Below are 25505 nucleotides of genomic sequence, written 5' to 3'. Positions count from 1 at the left end.
TTTTTAACGAAGACCGTTTCGAGAGAGAAGACTGAGTTGTGTCGGCGATTGGCCGACATAAACGCCCGTTGAGGAGTTAAAGATTGGCATATACCCTCCTTGGGCTAGAGGGGGAGATTGTTGTGGGTCCAGCCCAAGATAAGGCCCACATGAGGAGGTCTACATGAATTAGAATTCTATCTATAAGAAGTCTACATGAATTATAACTCTATTTATAAGAGGATTTGGATGATCTATTTGAAATAAGAATAAGTTTGGAGAACTCTATATAAGAGAGCCCTGAGATCAATTTTTAGAAGAACATTTTTTGGGCGAACAGTGTCGTCTACAGTAACCCGATAACATGGTTGCTACAGTACCCGAGAGGAGAGAGAGGGGAAAGCGAGAGAGAAAAGTTCAGATTCTGGATCGTTCGGTTGTCCGATTGTAGTGATTCAAAAACAGTTGTCTTCAGAATGACGACGTCGTCGAGGGTACGGTGCTGGTTTCTCTACAGGAGTTGGAGATTTTTGGTGAAACGGGTTTTAGGGTTTTGGTGCCCTAGAGGTAACACTGTATCTTTCTTTTGTGATTTAATCCTGAAGTTCAGATGTAACTTGGAGGGATTGTACTCTTGATTCATAGTGAAATATTTCTCTCTGGATTGCCCCGTGGACGTAGGCACGATCTGCCGGACCACGTTAAATCTTATTGTTTAGTTCCGCAGATTAATCTTATTAAAATCCCCAACAAGAACATCAGAGAGACACATAATGATGATTAAGAGATCAAGGCGGGAGCTATTTGAGATTTTTGGATAGATGAATGTAGTTATTAGCTGTGGCTACTACTATAAAGCCAAATTTGGCGTAACAACTATATGACTATAAACACAAAATTGACAATACAAATCGTGAAGAAAATCAAAATACCGATATTAAAATAACGATATAAACAAGGGCACATAGATAAACAGTGATACAAAGTTGGCGGCATGCTTTAAGATGTTAACAACAAAGTTTCAATTGTAAGCACAAAAAATTGCATTCTAGTTAAATAACATACTAATTGTTCTTTTAAATCAAATAATAAAATTTATTAATAACAAATTCTCATCCACAGTGATAATTACAATGAAGCAATTCAAAACGAGATTGACAATATGTAGATCTCATGAAATCCAAAGAGAAAGCATCTATCAGATCTAGATCAAGTTTTTCCTTGACAAATCATAATGCATTGAACCCTAAATTACCAAATATAAATAAATATATATTAATAATTATATAAATTAACTAATATATCTAATTTTCTGTTATATAACTGACTAAGCAGGTATAGGATAATGCTAGAAGCAGAGGATTCTACAAACCTCACTACCTTCATTATATTACACAAAGAGGCATGAACATTAGTTAACGTGTCTATTCAGGAAGTGGTGAAGACTTTAAAATTTGCAAGACCTAGTATTATAATTTTACATTGATCTGAAAAGTTTTCGTATTATAATTTTACATTGATCTGAAAAGTTTTCTTCCTGTCAATATTATATCTAAGATAATTCCACATATAAAAATAGGAGAATAGAAAGTAAGTGTTTCTTGAAAATTTAAAGGCGATTGTATGCAAGACTATTAAATTGCAAATCAAACCGATCAAATACAAGTTTATTGAAGGTATTAATAATTTTGCAAGTTACTACTGATATATATTCTTATTTAATTTGATAGCAAAATAGATTATCATTTATGGTTTTTTAATAGGTTATGCGATTCATTATATTATATTTAATGATTCACTAATACTAAACAAATAGAGGAGATTAGCCAGGATGTTATTGTCAACAAATCTCTCCAGGTAGTGCTCTAAAACATTCAAACATTCTAAAACATTAATTAATACAATTTAGAAAATGGTTGGACAGGATTCTGTACCACACTCTGAGATCAATGTACATAAATCCAATTAGCCAGAAACACCAAGGCCTTGTTAGGGATTTTATGGAGATTAATCTGTGGAATTAAACACTAAACGAATAACGACACCAATAAAAATAACACAAGCAAGCAAACACCAAGATCTAACGTGGTTCGTCAAATCATGCCTACGTCCATGGGGCAATCCAGAGAGAAATATTTCACTATGAATCAAGAGTACAATCCCTCCAAGTTGCACCTGAACTTGAGGATTATATCACAAAAGAAAGATACAGTGTTACCTCTAGAGCATCAAAACCTAAAACCCGTCTCACTAAAAATCTCCAACATCCACAGAGAAACCAACACCATACCCTCGACAGCATCGTCGTTCTGAAGAAATTGGTTTTTGAATCATTGCAATCGAACAACCGAGCTATCCGGAATCTAAACTTTTCTCTCTCCCCTCTTTTCTTCTCTCGGGTTACTATTCACGGTTTATTGTAGCACCAAAAAGTTATAGGTTTCTCATGAATAGAATTTCTTTAGAAAGAAATTTTATTTTTAGGTCCTCTAAATCTATTCTTATTACAACTAGATCCTCTAAATCCTCTTCTAAATAGAGTTTTAATTCATATGGACCTCATGTGAGCCTTATCTTGGGCTGAACCCACAACAATCTTCCTCTCTAGCCAAACAAGGGGTGAATGCCAATCTGTAACTCCTTAACAAGAGTTCATGCCAGTCAATCGCTGACACAACTCGGTCTTCTCTCTGGAAACGGTCTTCGTTAAAAAATCTGCTAGATTTTTATTTGTGCGAATCTTCTATAGCTTTAGCTCCTCTTTCTTATTGGCTTCTCTAAGACAATGATATCTAATGTGTTTTGTCCTGGCGTGGAATGTAGAATTCTTGCTCAAATCAAGAGAACTTTGACAACAAATGAAGATTAGATAATTATCCTGCTGCAAGCCTAACTCCTGCAGAAATCTTCTCAACCAAATCATCTCCTTAGCGGCTTCTGCAGCTGCAATATATTTCACCTCTGTTGTAGATAAAGAAACACACTTTTGCAACCTGGACTATCAAGATATTGCTCTATCTGCAAAAGTGAACAACCAACCTGAGGTAGACTTCCTATGATCAAGATCACCTGCCATATCCGCATCTGAAAAACCATATAATACTACCTTCGAACCTTCAAAACTCAAACACAATCTAGAACTGCCTTTCAAATATTATAAGATCCACTTTATACCTTCTCAATAAACTTTTCCTAGATTACAAAGAAACCTACTCACAACGCCAACTGCATGAGCTATATCTAGTCGAGTGCAAACCATGCACACATCAAACTTTCTACAACTGAAGAGTAAGGAATATTCTCTATCTCACTCTTTACCTCATCTGTAGTCGGACAAAACTTTTTGCTAAGCTTTAAATGACCTGCAATAGGAGTACTAACTGACTTGGCATCTTTTAGGCTGAATCTATCAAGTAGCCGTTCAACATATTTCTCCTGTGATAACCACAACTTATTGGATTTCCTATCACGAGCAATATCCATACCAAGAATCCGCTGTCCGGAGCCTAAATCCTTCATGTTAAAGGATTTAAATAACTTATTCTTCAGCCCACCGATTATCTGACTATCCAGACTAACAATCAACATAACGTCTACATAAAGCAAAAGGATAGTGAAACTAGAATCTAAAATTCTCCTGAAATATACACACGAATCCACAACTATCTTCTGGTAGCCATGACTCAACATAAAAGAATCAAATTTCTTGTACCACTGCTTGGGTGCCTATTTCAAACCATAGAGGCTCTTCTTCAACCTACAAACCATGTGTTCTTTTTCCTTCACTTCAAAACCCTCTGGCTGCTCCAATTAGATCTTCTCCTCCAACTCACCATGAAGGAATGTAGTCTTCACATCAAGCTGCTCATTCTCGAGGTCTAAACTAGTTGCTAACCCCAAGATAACTCTAATTAGACGTTATCTTCACAACCGGTGAAAAAATCTCATCAAAATCAATGCCATTTTTCTGACCAAAGCCTTTCACCACTAATCTAGCTTTGTATTTCTGAAATCTATTTGTAGCCATTCTTCTTTAACTTGAACACCCACTTATTCTTCAAAGCTTTTCTGTCCTTCGGCAAATTCACCAACTCATAAGTATCATTCTTCTCAAGAGACTTCATCTCTTCCTTCATAGCCTAAAACCATCTATCTTTATCTTTATGAGTATATGTCTCCTGAAAGCTTTCTTGCTCTCCCTCTTCTGTCAGCAAAGAATACTCCTAAAAAGAATATCTCGTGGATGGTCGATGCTCACTAGTTGATCTCCTAAGTTATTGTTCTGGAAACTCCTACTGCTGGTGATGCTCCCCCTCCTAAGGAGCCTCCTGCTCGTGATCCTGATCACCGTCTTCTTGCTCTGGAATCTAACTGTCATCATTAATATCATCATCATGCACCTGCTCTATATCTTTAGGATGTAATATACAAGAGACGAAACGGGTTGTGACACCTTTGTTTTCACACATGGCTGCAGTCCAAGGTAAACCAAGAGATGTCAAATCTACCATGTACCTACACTATGCATCAACATATTTCACCATTACAGTAATATCTCTCTAGTGGAATCAATAATAAGTGTAGGTATAAAATAGGCAAAATAAGGGAAATAAATGCATTAGACATAATGTAGAAAGAGATATTTAATAAATATAATCATGTCTCAACTGAATAAACTGAATACAACTAATGTCTGAAATAAGTGTGAAGTATCTCAATATGAGTCAACTAAAAATAAACTAAGGCACACAATGTTTACAAGATGAAATACAAAACTCTAAATGTCCAAAATAAAATATCAACTATGGTGGAGTCTCATCTACTAAAAACATGTGACAACGACTATGCTAGAAGTACGTCATCCTGCAGCTCTACGGAACTCTGAGCTGTTGCCTGAAAGGAATTGGAAAATAAAAAGAGAAACAACAAGAGGGTCAGAGCGCTAAAATAAGATCATCTTCATCCGTACCCAGGGGAAAGGCTACTAGATGTGATGGAGGCTCTATCTATTGAGCACAATCTACCTAGATTATTCACCTTGTATCTAAATAGAATTAATATTTAGAAACTCACAATACGAGATGTAGTACGTCGAGAGAAATAATCCAAATAAGGAAACCCTTATGTATATACCATATGTCTCAAATTGTAGATAACTAAATAACAATACCAAACTAAGAATAAACAATCTAAATAGACTTAATAATTAGAAACTCACAACACAAAATTGGTACGTCGAACGAAATAATCCAAACAAGGAAACCCTCATGTATATACCATATGTCTTAAATTGTGAATCGCTAATTAAGAATTCCAAACTAGGAATAAAGGAAACCAATACAAGGAAGTAAAGTCATCACAATATCAGACCAAAAATATCTTCCACTATCCCTTAGAAGATAATATAAACAATAATATATAATCTCATGTACCCACAAGAGTAAAGTACATCGGTCATATGTAACTCAGCGATGAGTAATATTCATAATAGCGTCCATAATGACTCAAGCTATCAAATAATTATCACAATGCAAATCCTTGCAAAGTTTATAATTTATCGTATTATCATACGGGACGGACAACCAAATCGGCATCCTAATAGTGTACACGACTCATTAGTCTCATCACATCAATGTACGGGACAGACTACCAAATCAAGGCATCCTAGGTATACGGCTCATAAGCTTTATCGTATCTATGTGTCGGACGAACTACTGGATCTAGCATCCTAAAACCCGACTCAATGGTCTTTACTAATGGTATATCGGCGCACTATCCCAAGTAGTACTGAGCGGTGCTCATCAACGATATCCATATAAGTATATAATGTTTAAATAACTCATATCTCCTGTGTAATCAAAATAATAACTGTATTAATCCTCTTTGGGATACCCATGTGTGTGCTACGACACTATACGTGTATACTTATGGTTGTACATGTATCATCGTGCGCCCCAAACCCCGTGTTTAAAAACAAAAGGTGTAAAAGACAACACTTCAACCAAAAGAGAACATAGGTCGGTCGACCGCCCCTAGGGCGTCGGTCGACCAAACGCAAATGTACACAAAGTTCACTCACAGGAACTCACCGGTCGACCAGCTAACCTTGGTTGGTCGACCGGTCAGAGAAGATCTTCACAGATCAGGTTTTGCCATTTGTATTTTTATAACTTTATTTAAAATTTTATTTTTATCAACATGAGGTATATAACAAGAGTACATCTTTCATAATTACTTAAAAAGAACTAACTCATCATGATATAAACACTTGAATTAAACTAATTAGGGTTTAACATCCTAATTAATCAAAATTTCTCAAGTAACTAAATTTATAAATATAGTTGAGTAAACATGATAAATTCTAAACATTGAATAGAGAGAAATTTGTTTAGACATGCTCACATCACTTAGGTATCATCAACCTAGGATTTAGACCTCTTTAATTAGCAAGAAAACTCAAATAATTATTAAACTAGGGTTTAAACATGATTTAAGCATGATTTAACAAGTTAAAAATAGAATTAAGTACAACCCTAATGATCATAATCATCAAACTAATATAAACAACAACTAAAACTATAGATTTTTACATTAGTTTAAAGATTAACATCATAAACAGAGATTTTAAAACATCGGATTATGCTTAAACCTGCGATACATCAATTAAATATATTAAATATTGAATTAACTATCGAGAAAGGTTTGGAGGAGGATGATCTTGCCTCAAATATCGTGTTCAACTCCTGAACATGTGCGTGCAAGATCCCTCTTCACCAAAGTCACAAAATCTCACCTTCCTCTCAACAAACGCCTCAAGAACTATCCCAAATCTTAAAAATTATGATTAGGGTTTGAGAGGGAGTAAGAGGGGCTGCTAGGGTTTGGAATACTAATGAGAAGATGTATTTTTCGTGTGTAAACATGTATATATATAACTGTAAATCCGAATCAAAACAGCCCAAGCCCGAAACCGAAAACCTAGTGAGACTGGAAAAATAGTCTTTGGTATGTTGACTGTAACTTTGATATTTGACCTCTAAATTAGGTGCTTTAAGATGCGTTAGAAATCTATTAAAAATGCCTACAACATTTATCTTTTGAGTTTTTCTAGATTTGAAATGTATCAGCGTGTAATGCATATATGCTCGTAACTGGTCATTTTTTCCAGATTTCTTTATTGTGCATATTTAACCTTTGTATACTCTCATATATACTCTTAATTAATCTCAAATCAATTATTAGCATAATCATTCATCTATAAATTATATTCGTCATAGTTAGAGCTCATTTATCAATATAATTCATACTATTTTCCAAAATTCTTGGTGTTTTATATTCACCCCCTTTCAAAAAATTTCATCCTCGAAATTCCACAATCGTATCTTAGAGATTAATAATATGAGAAAAGCACGATGAGGGGATAATCAAAGCAAGAAAACCCTTCCATACACATCTCGTACCATTAACCCCCAGATATGAAACATAAGCGATATTTACACATAACAATCTAGAATGCAAATACTCTCACTTAACTCCTAACTAAACGGAGCTAGCATGTCGGGCGAAAAATCTAAACAAGGAACCTCCCATATACATATCATGTCTTCCAAATGATTAGGAGCTAAGTGTAAATACCCTCATTCCACCGTTAAATATAAATATGACTATGGAAAATAATCATAAACACAAGCAATTTATAACCAATCATTTTACCTGCTCAAACAGGTGTGGGTAATCTCGACGCATATCCTCTTCACACTCTCAAGAAGTTTCCTTTCCGATTCCATTGAACTTTAACTAAATGTATCACTTTGTTACTAAGTCTTTTGTCCTCCTTGGCAAGATTGCGAATTGGGATCTCAATGGTCATCAAATCAACATGAAGCTCAATCTTCGGTGTGTCCAATACTCGCTGCTGCTCCTCATCGTGTAAATGCTTCTTTAGCATCAAAACATGAAAAATATCGTGTATACTCGACATCAATGCTGGAAGATCTAGCAGATACGAAATGGTTCCAATGCGCTCAACAATCCTTAACGGGCCAATATACCTCGGGGCAAGCTTTTCCTGTCTTCCAAATCGCTAAAGTCCCTTCATTGGCGATACTTTCAATAAAACATAGTCCCCAACCTAGAACCCTAGCAGTTATCGCCTCTGATCTACGTAGCTCTTCTGCTGACTCTGTGCTGCAAGAATATGTTCCTGAATTAGTGCTACCTTCTTTGTAGTCTGTCTCACAAGCTTCTGTCCAAGTAATAAGTTGTCCTCTAGTTCTGCCCAGCTAATAGGTGATCTATAAGGCCTTCAATATAACGCCTCATATGGTGTCATACCTATGGCCGCTTGTTAACTGTTGTTATAAGCGAACTCAATCAATGAAATGTGATCCTCCAAACTACCCTGGAAATCAATAATACATGCCCAAATCATGTCTTCCAATTCTTGGTTAACTTTTTTTCTGTTTGCCCATCTGTTTGTGGGTGAAACACACTAGAATATGATAATTGGCTGCTGAACGAGTTCTAGAAGCTCCTCCAGAAATGTGAAGTGAAAATCAAGCCTTGATGTGATACAATCATCTCTGGAACTCCATGTAGTCTCACGATCTCCTGGATGATTATCCTCGCATAAGTCTCTGTCGTGTATGTCGTCTTCACTGGTATGAAATATGTTGACTTCGTCAACCGATCATCTATCAACTAAATGGAATATTTCCCCATCTTCAACCTCAGCAATCCTACAATAAAATCCATGAAAATATCTACCCACTTCCACTCTAGAATGGCTAAAGACTGTAGGGTTCCTACAAGTCTCTGATGTTCATCCTTTACTTGCTGACAGGTAAATCACTTAACCACATATTCTGCAATATCTCTACGCATAATGCTCCACAAAAGTGTCTCTTTAGGTCCTTGTATATTTTAGTGGTGCCTATATGCACTGTGTACCTAGTACGATGCGCCTCATCAAATAAGTATTTTTTTAGCTATGGATTGCTTGACATCACTAATCAGCCCTTCATGTGAAGTCCTCCATCTGCTCCAATAGTCCAATCAGTCTTAGGCTCCTTGAAAATCTACCCCTTTCGGGTTTGAATCCAAGAGTCCTCCAACTGAGCACTAACCATTCTATTAGTCCATGATGACTGCATAGCCAAAGTTCCCAAAAATTCATTGCTTCCACTAATCTCCAGCCTAAAATCAAACTGGCTAAGGGTGTGAAGATCTCAATACAATGAGTACATCAAAGCTAAAATCCGATGTCGATGCTTCCTGTTCAATGCGTCTGCTATGACGTTCACATTTCCCGGATGATACTTAATTACGAACTCGTAATCTTTACTAAACTCGACCCATCGCCGCTGTCTCTGGTTGAGTTACTTCTGAGAAAAGAGGTACTTTAGGCTCTGGTGATCCGTGAAAAGCTCGAACTATACTTCATAAAGATAGTGTCTCCAAGTCTTTAGTGCGAAGACCACTGCTACTAGGTCTCAGTCATGTGTGGTATAGTTCTGCTCATGCCTCCTCAACTGCCATGAAATGTAAGTATAAAACCCCAAAATTTTAAATATTATATGAAAAAAATAATAAATATGTTATATGATGAAAATATAATATATTTTGATATTTGAGTATGATAGGAATTGATTTGATATCAATTCAATGTATATTTGTGAATATATGAGTGCAAATACACAAAACATGCACGAAGAGAAATCTGGAAAAATGACCAGTTACGAGCTTATATATTTTACACACCGATTCTGTTTGAATCTTGAAAAACTCAAAAGAACAAAGTTGTAGGTCTCTTCAACATCTTAAATCACCTTATTTCGAGGTCGGATGAGAAGTTACAGCCAAAATACCAAAGGTTATTTTCCTAGTCAGACTAGGTTTCCTGGTTCGGGTCAAACGGGTTTATTTCAGGTTTACATATTAAATATATATATAGACGATGAGTAGTTTCACATCAGTTTCAGAGGCTTGCACACATGATAAGACAAAATCATCTGCATCCAAACCTATCCCCATAGTGTTTAATGATTATAAAAATGTTTAATAAATGTTTTCATGTTTAAGGCTTAACCTAATATGAAAAAAATAAGATTTTTGATGTTTAATCAATGTTTTCATGCCAGATCATTAACTTTTCCTAATTGTTTATGATAGTAACAAGATCATGATCATCAGGGGTGATTAAATTTTTATTTTTTAAACTTGATAATTATATTTAACTCGTATGTTAACCCTAATTTATTATCTAATTGAATTATAATGAGGTTTAGTTTTTATTTTCATCATAGATTATAGAAAACTACTGCACGTATATAATATTTAACTAGAAATTTGAAATAACATATAAACATCAAACTAAACAAAACTAGTTTCAAACGAAAGATATGTGAACCTATTTTCCAAAACCAAAAACCATTCTAAGAAAGAATTTTTATAGAGAAAGATATACCTAATTTACTAATGACATGTTTTGTAGAAAACCGTTACACGTATATAACATTTAACTGGAAATTTGAGATAACATATAAACTCTAAACTGAACCAAACTAGTGCCAAATGATATCTATGTGGATCTTGTTTCTAAAACAAAAAACTATTCTTAAAAAGAGTTTGTGTAGAGAAAGATATGCTCAATTTACTAATGATATGTTCTGTAGAAAACTGTTGATATGCTGATTTGAAATAATTGATATATTACGTGAAGGTTTCTTTGAGTTTTCATGTTAATTAATCATGCTTAAACCCTAGGTTTACGATATCTAAATAAGATAAACATGTTTAAATAAATTTTACCCCAGTTCATGAGTAGTTATTATCATATGTTGATAATCACTTAATTTACATATGAGATATTTGAATAAATTGTTTAATTAGGATGTTAAACCCTAATTTGGAAGATATAATAATTTAATTTGATGATTCATATAATTTATGTTGCATATGCCAAGTATAAAATCTCGTTTTAACGTTATGATATGTACAATTGACATAAACACTGTTTGTCCACGAAAGAATGCATGTTTTGACAGAGTAGTCGACTACTAAGCTTAGTAGTCAGCTACTCGTGCCTAGTTGAATATAAAAAAAACTATGTGTTTGTAAAGTAGTCGACTAATATTCTTAATAGTCGACTACTGATACTGATATATGTTATTACAGAGTCTGGATGGACTCAGTTAGTCGACTACTAAGCCTAGTAGTCGACTACTACGGCTCTTTTCTGAATTTTTATTTTGCATCTGTTGAGATATGTTTGCGGGTTTCGAGCCGCACTTCTTTATACGTAAATTCACGAATAGTGTAGTAGCACACAAATGGGTATACTGAAAGGAATTATGATGGGTTTTGACCTGATTACTTTGAGAATGAATTTAGTACATATTATACACACACCTTATGAATATCGTTGATGAGCTCAGTTCACTACTACGGGGGTGGTGCTTCAATATTTTATTTATATAGGTCATTGAGTTAGGTTTGGATGCTTTATCTTACAGTCTATCCGTACAAGGGTGCGATGAGGCTTGTGAGCCATACTTCTAGGGTACCTATTTGGTAGGCCATTTCATACTCATGTTACTCACTGAGATTGCACTGAGACTAATGCGCTGTATACACTGATTTGGATAACTACAAGGTATTCTGTTATACATGATAATGCTAAGTATCTAAATCTTGCAAGAAGTTGCATTGAGATAGTTGAATGATAGCCCAAGTCATTGGAGGATGCCAGTTATGTTTTTGACTCACTGCTGAAATATATGACCTTGAGTACTTTGTATTTGAAAGTATACGTGATTTATGCCGGTAGTCATTCTATCTTCCCAGTGACAGTGGAAGATATTATGAATAGGATATGTTGATGTCTTTACTTTCTTTTACTGCTTTTCTTTATTTTCTTAGTTATGATCAATAATTAGCGATTCACGATTTAAGACATATGGTATATACATGAGGATTTTCTTAATTGGATTATTTCGCTCGACGTACAGTCTCATGTTGTGGATTTCTATTTATTGATTTCATTTAGATTGTTTATCTTTAGTTTGGTATTAATTTTTAGATGTTTACAATTCGGGACATATGATATATACATGAGGGTTTTTTGTTTGGATTATTTTCCTCGACATACTACGTCTCATATTATAGGTGTCTAAATATTAATTCTATTAGATATGGAGGAAAATAATCTACGTAGACTATGCTTAATAGATGGAGCCTTCACTCCATCTAGCAGCCCTTCCCCTAAGGGCGGATGGTGGTGATCTTGCTATAGCGCTCTGACGCTCTTATTGTTGCTCTTTTTCTTCTAATATTCTTTCAGGTAATTCGAAGTACCGGAGAGTCACAGGATGAGAAAGTTCTTGCATAATCACCGTCACATGAGATTTATTAGAGGCTCCATCATACTATTATATTTTTGTTCAGACCTTAGAGTTTATTTCAAAGTATAAAGGTAGTGTGCCTTAGTACGATTTTTAGTTATTTCTTGTTGAGATATATTTATTCGTTTTGGATATCAAATGTATTCCAGGTTGTTCATTAAGACATGATTTATTTGTGAGATACTTCTTTTTATATCATGTCTATTGTAGTTATTTCCTTTCTTTTGCCTGTTTTGTACATGTACTTTATTTTGATTCCACTAGAGGATATTGCTGTGATTGGTAAAACTTGTTGTTGCATAGTGTAGGTGCATGGCAGGTTTGATATCTCTGGGTTCATCTTGGACTGCAGTCTTGTATGCGAACAGGGACGTCACAGTTGGTATCAGAGCTCTAGTTCCTATATCCTTAGGATCATCATGTGTCGAGTAGTGGAGCTAAAATAGAGTTTCTTAGGATTCATGTATTGATTCCGCTAGGAATTCCTAGAAAGAGTGAGGACGTTATACACGTATGTTCAAATATTACGAATTTTTTTTATGACAATCTTACTTTGATTGAAAAGTATTTGTGTGAATACTTATTGTGATATGTTATATATATATATATATATATATGTTTGCGACCTCATTTTCTATGTTAATTAAGCTCTCCTCTTGATATTATAAATATCATGACGAGGACGTGGTCGAGGTAAAACTTGTACCCGGATAGCTGGGCAAGTAGAGCTCGAGCCGCAGCAGACTCCACAGTTTCTGATCGACTTGGGAACGTCGATTACAGAAGCAGAGACTAGCACACTCGAGGAGCGAGTAACGAGCCAGATTTTTCTTTCTGAAATTCCACAACCAGTTATATCAGCCGTACTTATTGTAGTGGTAATACCAACGATTTCACTATCGCCACAACCAACTGTTGATAAAGCCACAGAGTAGGAGGATGAGCTCCGTAAAAATAAAAAAAATATGAGACACTGAGAGCACCATAGTTTTAGGGTACATCGAATTCATGTGCAGCCTATAAATGGAAGGAATATGCAAAAATTTATTAACGTCGAATCAGTACTAAAGCAGAAGTTAGATGTATTCAACATAGAGAATATCATCGGAGAATAGCATCAACTTCAGTTTATGCCAAAACAGAGAATGTCAAATTCATAGGAGGATTTCACCTACTACTTTGATAAGCAGCTAGAAATCGCCCGATTTGAGTAAGGAGACATACCAATAGTTAATTATAGAAGCAGGACTATCCAGAGACAAGGGTAAGGATAAGAAACCTTTTGCAAGACTTAGAATACCCAAACATTAGGGCAAGAATTTTTAGCACCAGCAGCAGAGACTAGGATACGGTTAGCAGCAGAACCGTGGTCAGGGTTAGTAGTCGCAAGGTCGCTGTTATGGCTAGCAGCAGATGATTGAGATACCGCCAACCGTTTCGAGAATTGAAGGGCTAGTAGGCCAGATTCGTTCCATTCAGGAGATTCCTGAGGGATAGATAGTCTTATATTTCCACCGCCAGCAGTTCAGCAGTCGCCAGCCACAAGCAGAGTCTATGCAGTCGTACCACGTGATCACGGTGCGAGCGGAGCTATAGTAGAAGGTACTTTCTTAGTTAACTCTTTTCCAGCTCGGATCCTATTCGATTCTTGAGCTTCCAATTTTTTTATATCTCATGCTTTTATGGATAGGCTTCAGTTAGTCGCACATCTTTTATATGTACCGCTATCCGTTTCTACTCCTTTAGGGAGGTATATCTATTAGAGAGCATCTATAGGAGATGTATCATCAGCTTAGATGAGTCCAAGTTTATTGTTGATCTAATCGTTTTGTGGATGTCTGATTTTGACATCATTCTTGGTATGAATTGGTTATCATCCTAGCATATTAGCATCGACTATTTTGCAAAAATAGTCTTTGCTAGCGTTTGATAGGTCTGAGTTGATTTTAGCGAACTCACAGGGTAACTAGTTTGCGAAGTCATTTCTAGCATATATTGAGAAGGTGATGCCGAGAGATCGGAGTGCTGAGTTGTGTGAGACTAGAGCTGTCTCAAATTTTCAGAATGTCTTTTAGGACATACCGGGGTTACCTCCTATGTGAGAGGTTGAGTTCTGTATTGAGTTGCAGCCAGAAACAACACCGATATCTTAAGCTCTCTATCGTGTGACACCTGCTGAGATGAGGGAGCTTGAGACTCAGCTGGACGAGTTGTTATCTTAGGATTTTATTCATCGGAGTCATTCTCCATGGGGAGCGTCGGTCTTTTTCGTGAAGAAGAAGGACGGTAGTATGCGTCTTTATATACATTATCGAAAGTTGAACAAGGTCACTATCCATAACAGGTATCCATTACTGAGGATTGATGACTTGTTCGACCAGCCGTAGGGAGCACAACACTTCTCGAAGATTGATCTTCGTTCTGGCTATCATCAGTCGTGGGTTCGGGAGATAGATATTCCTAAGATCGCCTTTCTGACTCGTTATGGGTCCTTTGAGTTTTTTGTCATGCCGTTTGGCCTGACCAATGCACCTGTGGTATTCATGGACTTAATGAACTGGGTTTTTTGTCCATATTTGGACCAGTTCGTGATAGTATTTATCGACAACATCCTTATATATTCGATATCGGAGGCAGAGCACGAGCAACATCTTTGACTAGCATTACAGATTTTGCGGGTGCATCGACTATATGCCAAATTAAGCAAGTGCAACTTTTGGCTATCTGAGGTTAGATTTCTAGGCCACGTCATCGGTATAGAGGGCATTATAGTGGATCCAGCTAAGATTGCAACCGTACTTGATTGGGAGCCACCGCCGACAATCACAGAGATAAGTTTTTTAGGTTTGACCATACTAGATTTCTGGGCCACATCACCGACTTTAGCTTTTTAGGTTTGGTCGACTATTACAGGAAGTCCATTCAGGACTTCTCGATGATAGCCACGTCACTTACACACCATACGAAAAAGGGTGTACCTTTTGTTTGGGGTACGAAGTGTCATGAGGCCTTTGAGACTTTGAAGGCTAAGTTAACTACAACACCAGTTTTGACCATCCTGAGCAGTGAAAAGACCTTTGTTGTCTATACGGATGTGTTGTTAGTGGGTCTAGGAGGTGTTTTGATGCATACCCAGAGAGTGGTAGCATATATTTCATATTAGTTGAAGATGCATGAGCAAAATTATCCCACACGTGACTTGGAACTGGCTACGGTAGTTTTTGCATTGAAGACATGGAGACATTACCTATATGGAGTATAGTTCGAGCTATTCATGGATCATTAGAGTTTGAAGTATCTCTTCTCTCAGAAAGAGCTAAATCAGAGACAACGAAGATCGGTTGAATTTATTAAGGATTACGAGTTCATAATTCAGTACTATCAGGAGAAGGCGAATGTCGTAACAGACGCATTAAGCATGAAGCTTCGTCATCGGATTTTAGCTTTGAGGTATTCGTTGTATCAAGATCTCCACACACTAAACCAGTTCAACTTTAGACCAAAGATAGGCGGGAACAGCGTATTTTTTGGAGCTTTGTCTATGCAACCATCTTGGAGTGATAGAGTGGTTACAGCTCACCTAGAGGACACTTGGATTTAAACCCGAAAGGGGGAGATTTCTAAAGAGCCCAAGGCAGATTAGACCGTTGGAGCATATGAAGGACTTTGAATAAAAGGCCAACTAGTGATGCCGGAAATCCACAACTGAAGAAGAAACTTATTCAATGAGGCGCATCGTACTAGGTACATAGTGCATCCAAGAACAACGAAAATGTATAAGGACCTGAAGAAATACTTTTGGTGGAGCGGCATACATGGTGAGATTATGGAGTATGTGGTAAGTGTTTCACCTGCCATCAAGTAAAGGAAGAACATCAGAGGCTAGCAGGAACCCTACAGCCTTTACCCATTCTAGAGAGGAAATGGGTAGATATTTCTATGGACTTTATTTTAAGGATTGCCGAGATCGAAGAAGGGGAATGATTCAGTTTGGATAATAGTGGATCAGTTGATGAAGTCAGCACATTTCTGGAGAAGCTTTCAAAACTTTTTCGGTAGCCAGTTATCTTACTCTAGTGTATTTCACCCGCAGACGGATGGACAGAAAGAGTGAACCAGATATTGGAGGTCATGTTGAGGGTGTGCGTTATTGATTTTCAAGATAGTTAGGAGGACCACATCCCATTGATTTAGTTTGCCTATAATAATAGCTATCAATGGACTATTGGCATGGCACCGTATAAAGCATTGTATGGGAGGCCTCGCAGATCACCTATTTGTTGAGCAGAACTAGAAGATAGTCTATTGCTTGGACCGAAGCTTGTTAGACAGACTACAGAGAAGGTAGTAGTCATTCGAGAGTGCATTTTTGCAACGCAAAGTCATCAGAAAAGTTATGTAGACCGGAGGTGACAACCATTAGAATTATAGGTTTGGGATTATGTTTTGTTAAAAGTATCACCAATGAAGGGTGTATAGCGTTTTGGTAGACGGGGCAAGCTTTCCCTGAGGTACATTGGTCCATTCTTGATGTTGAGCATACACGATGTTTTCCATGTTTCTATGCTTAGGAAGCATCTACGTGATGAGGAGGAGAAGCAAGTGTTGGACGCACTGGAGATCGAGATTCACGATGATTTGACTATGACTGAGATTTCGGTATGCGTTCTTGCTAAGGAGGACAAGAAGCTTAGAAATAAGGTGATACCCTTAGTTAAAGCTTAGTGGAACCGGAGAGGAACTGAGGAGACTTCATGGGAGCGCGAGGAGGATATGCGTCGTGATTACCCACACATGTTTGAACATGTAAATTAAAAATTTAGTATGATTTGTATATGATTTATGATTATCCGTATGGTCATGTTTATACTTAACACTAGAATGTTGATACTAGCACTTAGCTCCTAAGTATTCGGAACACACGGTATATATTTGGGGGGTTCCTAATTTGAATTTGTCACCCGACGTACTTGTTCTGTTTAGTTAGGGGTTGACTGGGAGTATTTGCATTTTAGACCGTTAAGTATAGATATCGATGATGATTTTCGGGGGTACGAATATGTTATGCATCGCGACTATTCGCACCTGTTTGAGCAGGTGGGTTGATTGATTTGGATTGATATTTATGGATTGTTTATATAGTTATTATCATACTTAATGCTAGAATGGAGGTATTGACACTTAACTCCTAATCATTCGGAATACATGTATATATATGGGGGTTCCTTATTTGGATTTTTTGCCCGAGGTACTACTTCCATCTAGTTAGGGGTTGAGTGGGAATATTAACATTCTAGATTGTTAAGTATAAATATTTTTATATTTCATATCTGAAGATTAATGGTTCGAGATATGTATATGAGGGTTTCCTTGTCTGGATTATTCCCTCAACGTGCTTTTCTGATATTATTAATCTTTAGGATATGATTGCGGAATTTCGTGGACGAAATTCTTTTTAAGGGGGAAAGAATGTAGAACCCAACAAATTTGAATATTACGTGAAAAATAATAAAAAATATGTTATATGGTGAAAATATAACATATTTTGATGCTCGAGTATGATAGCAATTGACTTGAGATCAATTCAATGTATATTTGTGAATATATGAGTGCAAATTCACAAAACATGTTCGAAGAGAAATCTAGAAATATAACCAGTTAAGAGTTGTAGGTCTCTTCTACAGCTTTCCAATAAATCTTAAATCACCTCATTATGAGGTTGGATGAGCACGTTATAGCCAAAATACCGAAGGTTATTTTCCTAGTCGCACTAGGTTTCCCGGTTCAGGTCAAACGGGTTTATTTCGGGTTTGCATATAAATATATACATGTATTTTCATGAAAATTATTATCTTTTCATCAGTGTTTCAAACCCTAGCAGCCCTTCTTCCTCCCTCTCAAACCCTACCCCTAAAGTTGAGATTTTAGGAGCGTCTTGTGAGGCGAGAAGCGAGGAAAAGGGGAGAGATCTGAGATGTTTGACGATGAGGAGTCGTTTCACAGCAGTTTCAGAGGCGTGCACACGTGATAAGATAAGATCATCTGCATCCAAACCCTTTACCTTAGTGTTTAATAATTATAAAAGTGTTTAATCAATGTTTTCATGCTTAAGGTTTAACCTAATATGAAAAAGATGAGATTTTTTATGATAAATCTTAACCCAATGCTAGATCATTAGCTTTTCCTAATTGTTTATGATAGTAACATGATCATGATCATTAGGGGTGATTAAATTTTTATTTTTTTTTAACTTTATAATTATGTTTAACTCGTGTGTTAACACTAATTTATTGTCTAATTGAATTATAAAAAGGTTTAGTTTTTTATTTCTTTATAGATTGCAGAAAATTACTGCATGTATATAACATTTAACTAGAAATTTAAGATATCATATAAACTTCAAACTAAACAAAACTAGTGTCAAATGAAAACTATGTGAATCTATTTTCCAAAACGGTAAACCATTCTAAGAAATAGTTTTTATAGAGAAAGATATACTCAATTTACTAATGACATATTTTGCAAAAAACTATTGCACGTGTGTAACCTTTAAATAGAAATTTGAGATATCATATAAACTTCAAACTGAACTAAACTAGTGCCAAATGATAGTTATATGGATTTAGTTTTCAAAATAGAAAACTATTCTTAAAAAGTGTTTGTGTAGAGAAAGGTATGCTCAATTTACTAATGATATGTTCTGCAGATATGCTGATTTGAAATAATTGATATATTACGTGAAGGTTTCTTTGAGTTTTCATGTTAATTAATCATGCTTAAACTCTAGGTTTGTGATACCTGAATAAGATAAACATGTTTTAATAAATTTTATCTCTATTCATGAGTAGTTATTATCATGTGTTGATAATCACTTTATTTACATATGAGATAATTAAAGAAATTGTTTAATTAGGATGTTAAACCCTAATTTGGAAGATATAATAATTTAATTTGATGATTCAAATAATTCCTGTTGCATATGCTAAGTATAAAATCTGGTTTTAACGTTATTATATGTACAATTGACATAAACATTGTTTATGCACGAAAGAATCTGTGTCTTGATAGAGTAGTCGACTACTAAGACAGTTGCCAGAATTTTTGTTTTGCATGTGTTCAGATATGTTTGTGGGTTTCGAGATGTACTTCTTTATACGTAAATTCACAAATAGTATAGTGGAACACACATGGGTATGCTAAAAGGAATTATGATGGGTTTTGACCTGATTACTTTGACAATGTGTTTAGTACATATTATACACACACCTTCTGCATATCGTTGATGAGCTCAGTTCAATACTACGGGGGTAGTGCGTCGATATTCTATTTATACAGGCCATTGAGTCGGGTTTCGATACTTTATCTAGCAGTCCGTCTGCATGAGGGTGAGATGAGGCTTGTGAGCCGTACTTCTAGGATACCTATATGGTAGGCCGTTCGGCACTCATGTTACGCACTAAGATCATGCTGAGACTAATGAGTTTTATACACTGATTAGGATACCTACAGGGTAGTCCATTGCACATGATAATGCTAAGTATCAAAATCTTACACGGAGTTGCTAGTTTATCTCAAGTTAAAAATGATATTATATTAGAAGTAGAAACTATTAGGAATGAATTAAATCTATTTAAAAAGAATCATTCTCCTTCTACTTCTATTGTCAATGATGTTGTACAAATAAATGAGTTGAATAATGTAAAAACCCGTTTATCGCCTTTAGATTCAACTTTAAATCATGCATTAACAAACATAAAAACTTATGGATATGTATGCTAAGTCACGTACTACAATATCTAAACCCGTACACTATGCAAGCATGTATAGTAAAATTTATAAATGCTCTATTTGCAGTAAAAAATGCCATATTGCTAAATGTTTTTTCTATGATGCACAAAAATACAAGAATTCTAATACTATTTCTCCTTTTGTATCACATCAAGTTTTTTCATCACACACACACACACATGCACAAAATCTTCAACATAAGCATGTTAATGTGTATAAGGTGATTTTGTGATAGAGTTGGTCATTTAGCAAAGTTTTATTTTGATTTGTGAAAAGTTTTAAATTCGTAAAATAGTTTTAAAAGACCAACTTTGTTTAAAAATATTTCACATTTGCAAAATACCTCAAAAAGACAATCTGTATTTGCAAATGTTTCTCGTGCACACTCATATGGTCATCATAAACAAATGCATCCATTCTATTATACTTATTGCAATAGGAAGAGTCATTTGAGTAATTATTACTATGACCGATCTCGTGTACTAAATGCACCCAAATGGGATCATAACCCTTGGGTTTTAGATTTTGTTGATACGGGTCATATCTATGAACTCTTCGGTACCAAGAGTGTTTGGATACCAAAATATTTTTGATTTTAAAAAACAATTTTTTTGTATTTTTTTGTTTTTTTTCATGTTTTTAAAAGATAAAATTTTTTGGATTTTTGTTGTAAACAAATTGTGAATAGTTTTACAAGATAAAAGAATATATTTCATCAAATTTAAAAAAAGAAGCTTGATATATATATTTTCATTTTTAAGTATAATAAAAATGGTGTCTTTCAAGTCATTCAATAAATGGTTTTTGGTATGAATGTGAGACCTTTGTAAACATTCATAAGATTATATATATTTATATATGTTCTCTTTGATCATCTTGAGTGTAATTTAAGATGTATTCTGCTCACATTGTGCCTCGTATGTAGAAGATTACCTTAAAGCATATATCATCTTAAGTCCTTTATTTGCTTTATCATTTCAATCAATATATGTTATGTGGCATTTTAATAGGGGGATCTTATTCTCTATATTTGTTTTATACTCATCATGCCTTTTTGATAGATGGAGCTTTCACTCTCTTCATTTCTTCTTGTTTTCCCCATTTTGATGTTGACAAAGGGGGAGAAACAAGTGGATTGTTAGTATTTCCCTTTTTCATGCTTGTGAATTATAAATTGTATATTTATTTGATATCATGTATATTTTATATACTATTTGTGTCGATTGTTTGTCATCATCAAAAAGGAAGAGATTGTTAGGTCTCATGTTTATGAGCCTATTGTCTAATCTAGTCTTGATGATTAACAAACAATTCTTAACATCGTGTGTCGAGTGTTTGCATTTGTTTTGTTAGGTAATCTACGCAAATATCCTCTATCAGAGGTTGGTTGGACTTACACCTTCACGATAATATCTAAAGGAGGTTGGAGGAAATCAGAATGAAGCGGTCGCAATTCAAGTCAAGATTACTCATCGCTTCATCCGCAACCAAGATGAGTTTATCGAAAATATCATTAGCTTGGCTATTGTTTTGTAGTTTAGGTTGTTTACTTTGTATGTTTATACTTAGAGCTCAAACTGTACACACATTTTATCCGTGTTCAATGTTTTACACATTTATTTCATATTTATTCATTATACATCTTTTTGGGAAATAATGTGTTTATAGATTAAAAACTTGATTATACTATTTTACATCTTTATAAAGTTTATTAATCCACTCAAAAGAAGTTTCAAACTTGATTGAAATTATGTTGTCAAAATCAAGTGTTTTGAGTTTTCGTATTTTGATTGATTTTGCAAAATGATAAGTTTTCACAAAGGGGAAATGATATTTCAAAAAAAAATTCTAACATATTTATATTAATAAATATAAATATTTTCCTAAGTTTCATAATTTTTGGAATCTATTTGCTATTTTTAAATACCCTTTGAAAATTAGATTTCCTTTTCATAACTGGGATGTGCATGTTTATTAGTCGACCGAAACTGTTCATCAGTCGACTGATGAACTGCTCTGTAATTGTTGAAAAGTTTCAGCTCAGTCGACAGATCTCTATCAGTCGACTAAATAGTATTTTCAGTCGACGATGGCTTGCATCAGTCGAATGATAGTTTTCTAGAATCAGCCAATGGTCAGCTTATCAGTCGACTAAAGAGTGCATCAGTCGACCAACGGCACCAAAACGGCTAGTTTTAGCTGCTTGGCTTTTGAGGGTATAAATACCCCTCTTGCTTTGGTTTTTCACAAGGGGTTTTTACAAAAGTTTTGGATTGTTTGTTTCTTGTTTTCAAGAGAGAAAAAGTTTATTTTTGTTAATGTAAAGAAGTTTTCACAAATAGAAGATGCTTTCAATTTCGGTTTTGAGGAGTTCAACCTCATTTCTTATCTACGCCTATTTGTGCCCTTCTAGAGAAGTTTTTCTAATTCTTTAATCTAGCTTATTCTAATTTTGATACTTATATATATTTACTAGATTAATTTGAGTTTAATTTCATTTTTTCTCATTTATTATAAACACAACCTTATGAGCCTTAAGTATTTTCACATATTGTATTTTTGGGTTGTGGTGAGTGAATCATTAAGAGTGAACTTCATTCTAGTCCTCATCTTGTTTAGAGAACAAATCTTGTTATTTGTACTTCATTGTTGAGAACACGTTGTAACACATAAGGACACTTATAGGAGTGGTTAGGAGAGACCGGGGTCAATTTCAAGAGGCGTGACATTGGTTGTAAAACCTAGGGAGAGGTAGTAAATCCAAGTACTTGAGGATGGTGACACGAGTAGACCAACACTTAGAGGAGTTTATTGTGTATTGGCAATTGTGTGAGTTGTAAAGGTTATCGGTGAGCGTTGAAAACCGATTGTGCAGTTGTTTTTGTGATATAGTGGAGTATCTCCTCGAGGGTGAGAAGCAAAAACATAGGTAGAGAGTGACCGAACTCCATGATCATATTGTTTGTTTGTGTTTGGCATTGGCGCACTTATCATTATCTCATTGTTTATATCGCCTATTGCTCATTGTATATCCTTGCATATTTCTTTGTATATCATTGTTAGGATATATTTGTTAATAAGTTTTTATTTAGCATTAATATCAGATTAGATTAGCAATTACCCTATTCACACCCCTTAGGGTACTTTCCTATATGCCTCTCCACCATGGCATGAAACTGCTAGAAGACTGAAAATATCTGGTCCTTTGTCCTCAATAAGAAGACCCACATCCTCCGTGATGCATCATTAATAAATGTGATAAAATACTTATTGCCACCCATGGACTCAACCTCAATAGGACCACAACCATCAAAATAAATCAAATCCAGGATATTATCTTTTCTTTTAGAAGGCTTACTAAAAGAAGCTCTATATTATTTGCCAAACAAACAATAATTACAATGGGTGAGTGATGGACCTTTGACAAAGGGAATGAAATACTTCTTTACCAATATCTACAATCCCTTCTCGCTCATGTGCCCAAGCCTCCTATACCACAAACTGGGAGTGTCACCATCTTGAGGAATGCTCACAAAATCATATGAAGCCTTTGCTTGAGTCTTATATAAATTGCAACATATACTTCCTCTATCCACTACAAGAGAGACTTTTGTGATTTTATATTTTTCTCTACCAAATTGAATTTTATATCCCATTCAGTCTAAAGTAATACCCAAAATCAAGTTGAGCCACAAATTGAGTACATGTCTTACATTCTTTAAGATCAATGTGTATCCGGTATCTGTCTGTAGGTGTATATCACCAAGTCCCACATTTTCGAGTAGCTAGTATTCCCCATCTTCACATTACCAAAGTCACCTACTTTATACAACGTGAAAAGGTCTCGATTGAAAATAGCATGACATGTAGCTCCTGTATCCACTATCCACTCAGAATTCTGACTTGTAACATGCATACAGTCTTCTTCCTTGCAAAGAAGAATAACATCGGTATCAGACAAAGTAGCTGTAGTGTCACTGTCAGCTTTCTTCTTCTCATCTTTCTTTTCATCTTTGTTCCCAGCTTGTTCTTTCTTTAATGCCCAACAATTCTTATTGATATAATCTGGCTTCCCATAATAAAAACAACCTCTCCCTTTAAACTTTGATCTGTCCTTGGACGTGCTAGAACCTCTGGACTGGTCCCGGTACTTACTCCTACCCCTCTTCTCCATGAAAAGTGCCTGTGAGTTATCTGTGCTAGTAGACTTCCTCCGAGTCTCCTTCTTGAGTAAACTACTAATAACCATACTCATCGATAACACACTATCTGGAGCTGCGTTGCTGACTGTCACAACCAGTATCTCCTAACAATTTGGCAAAAAACCCAATAGTAATAAAGCCTGTAGCTCATCATCGATAGTCATCTTAATGGTAGCTAACTGATTAATCAAACTCTTGAAGTCAATCAAGTGCCATGCTATTTTGCTTCATTCTTAGAACTTTAAGTTCAGCAATCGCCTCATAATAAACGCCTTGTTTCCCATGGTCTTTTGCTCGTAGAGATCCTCAAGCTTCTTCCAAAGAGAATTCGCATTAGTCTCGCCATGATGAAACACACTAACGTCGATCCACATCCGAAAATTACCGATTGCCTTCTTGTGTTGTTTCTCCCATTCTTTATCAGTCATCTTTTCTGGCTTGGCTTCATCTCCCTCAATAGGGTCATGTAAATCTTTACGATATAGAATATCTTCCATCTTGGACTTTCAAACTTGCCAATTGGAATAATCAAATTTTATCATTGTGCCAAAACTCTCCATCTTTTCCATCCCAAAGTATGCCTCGAATCATGGCTCTGATACCACTTGTTAGGGATTTTAGGAGATTAATCTATAGAATTAAACACTAAATGAATAACAGCTGATACGGGTGTATTTTCTTCTCTGCTTTGGAAACTTAGTGATCCACATGGGAGCTTGAGGATAGATGATTCTCATGGTAGCTTAAGAATAGAAGCGTGGACGAAGCCGTGGATAGCGACAATAACGGTCAAAATTAGGAAAACGGTGAAAATTAGAAATCTGGCGATAAGGCTCTAGTTGGGCGACTGAACGACTACTACTCATCGACTAAGGTATCACATTCGGTCGACCAAATGATCAGCATCAGTCGACCGAAAACGTGCACCTACAGGGTCGATAAATAAGCTTTCTAGTCAGTCGACCGAGAGGGTCATGCTGGTCGACCGACGGGGTTTACTGGGCCGAACTGGACTCCTGTTTTGACGTGAATCCAAGTTGTGTTTGGCTTGGGTATTTACGATTTTGCCATCCATGTTGTTTAAAAGATGAATAGGGATTGTTTAGGGTTTTTAAACATCAGATTAGAGTTTAAA

Source organism: Asparagus officinalis, chromosome 1, assembly GCF_001876935.1.
Source record: "Asparagus officinalis chromosome 1, Aspof.V1, whole genome shotgun sequence".
In the NCBI taxonomy this organism is placed as follows: Eukaryota; Viridiplantae; Streptophyta; class Magnoliopsida; order Asparagales; family Asparagaceae; genus Asparagus; species Asparagus officinalis.
The sequence above is the reverse complement of the archived record's forward strand: the minus strand, read 5'-3'. Positions refer to the sequence as shown.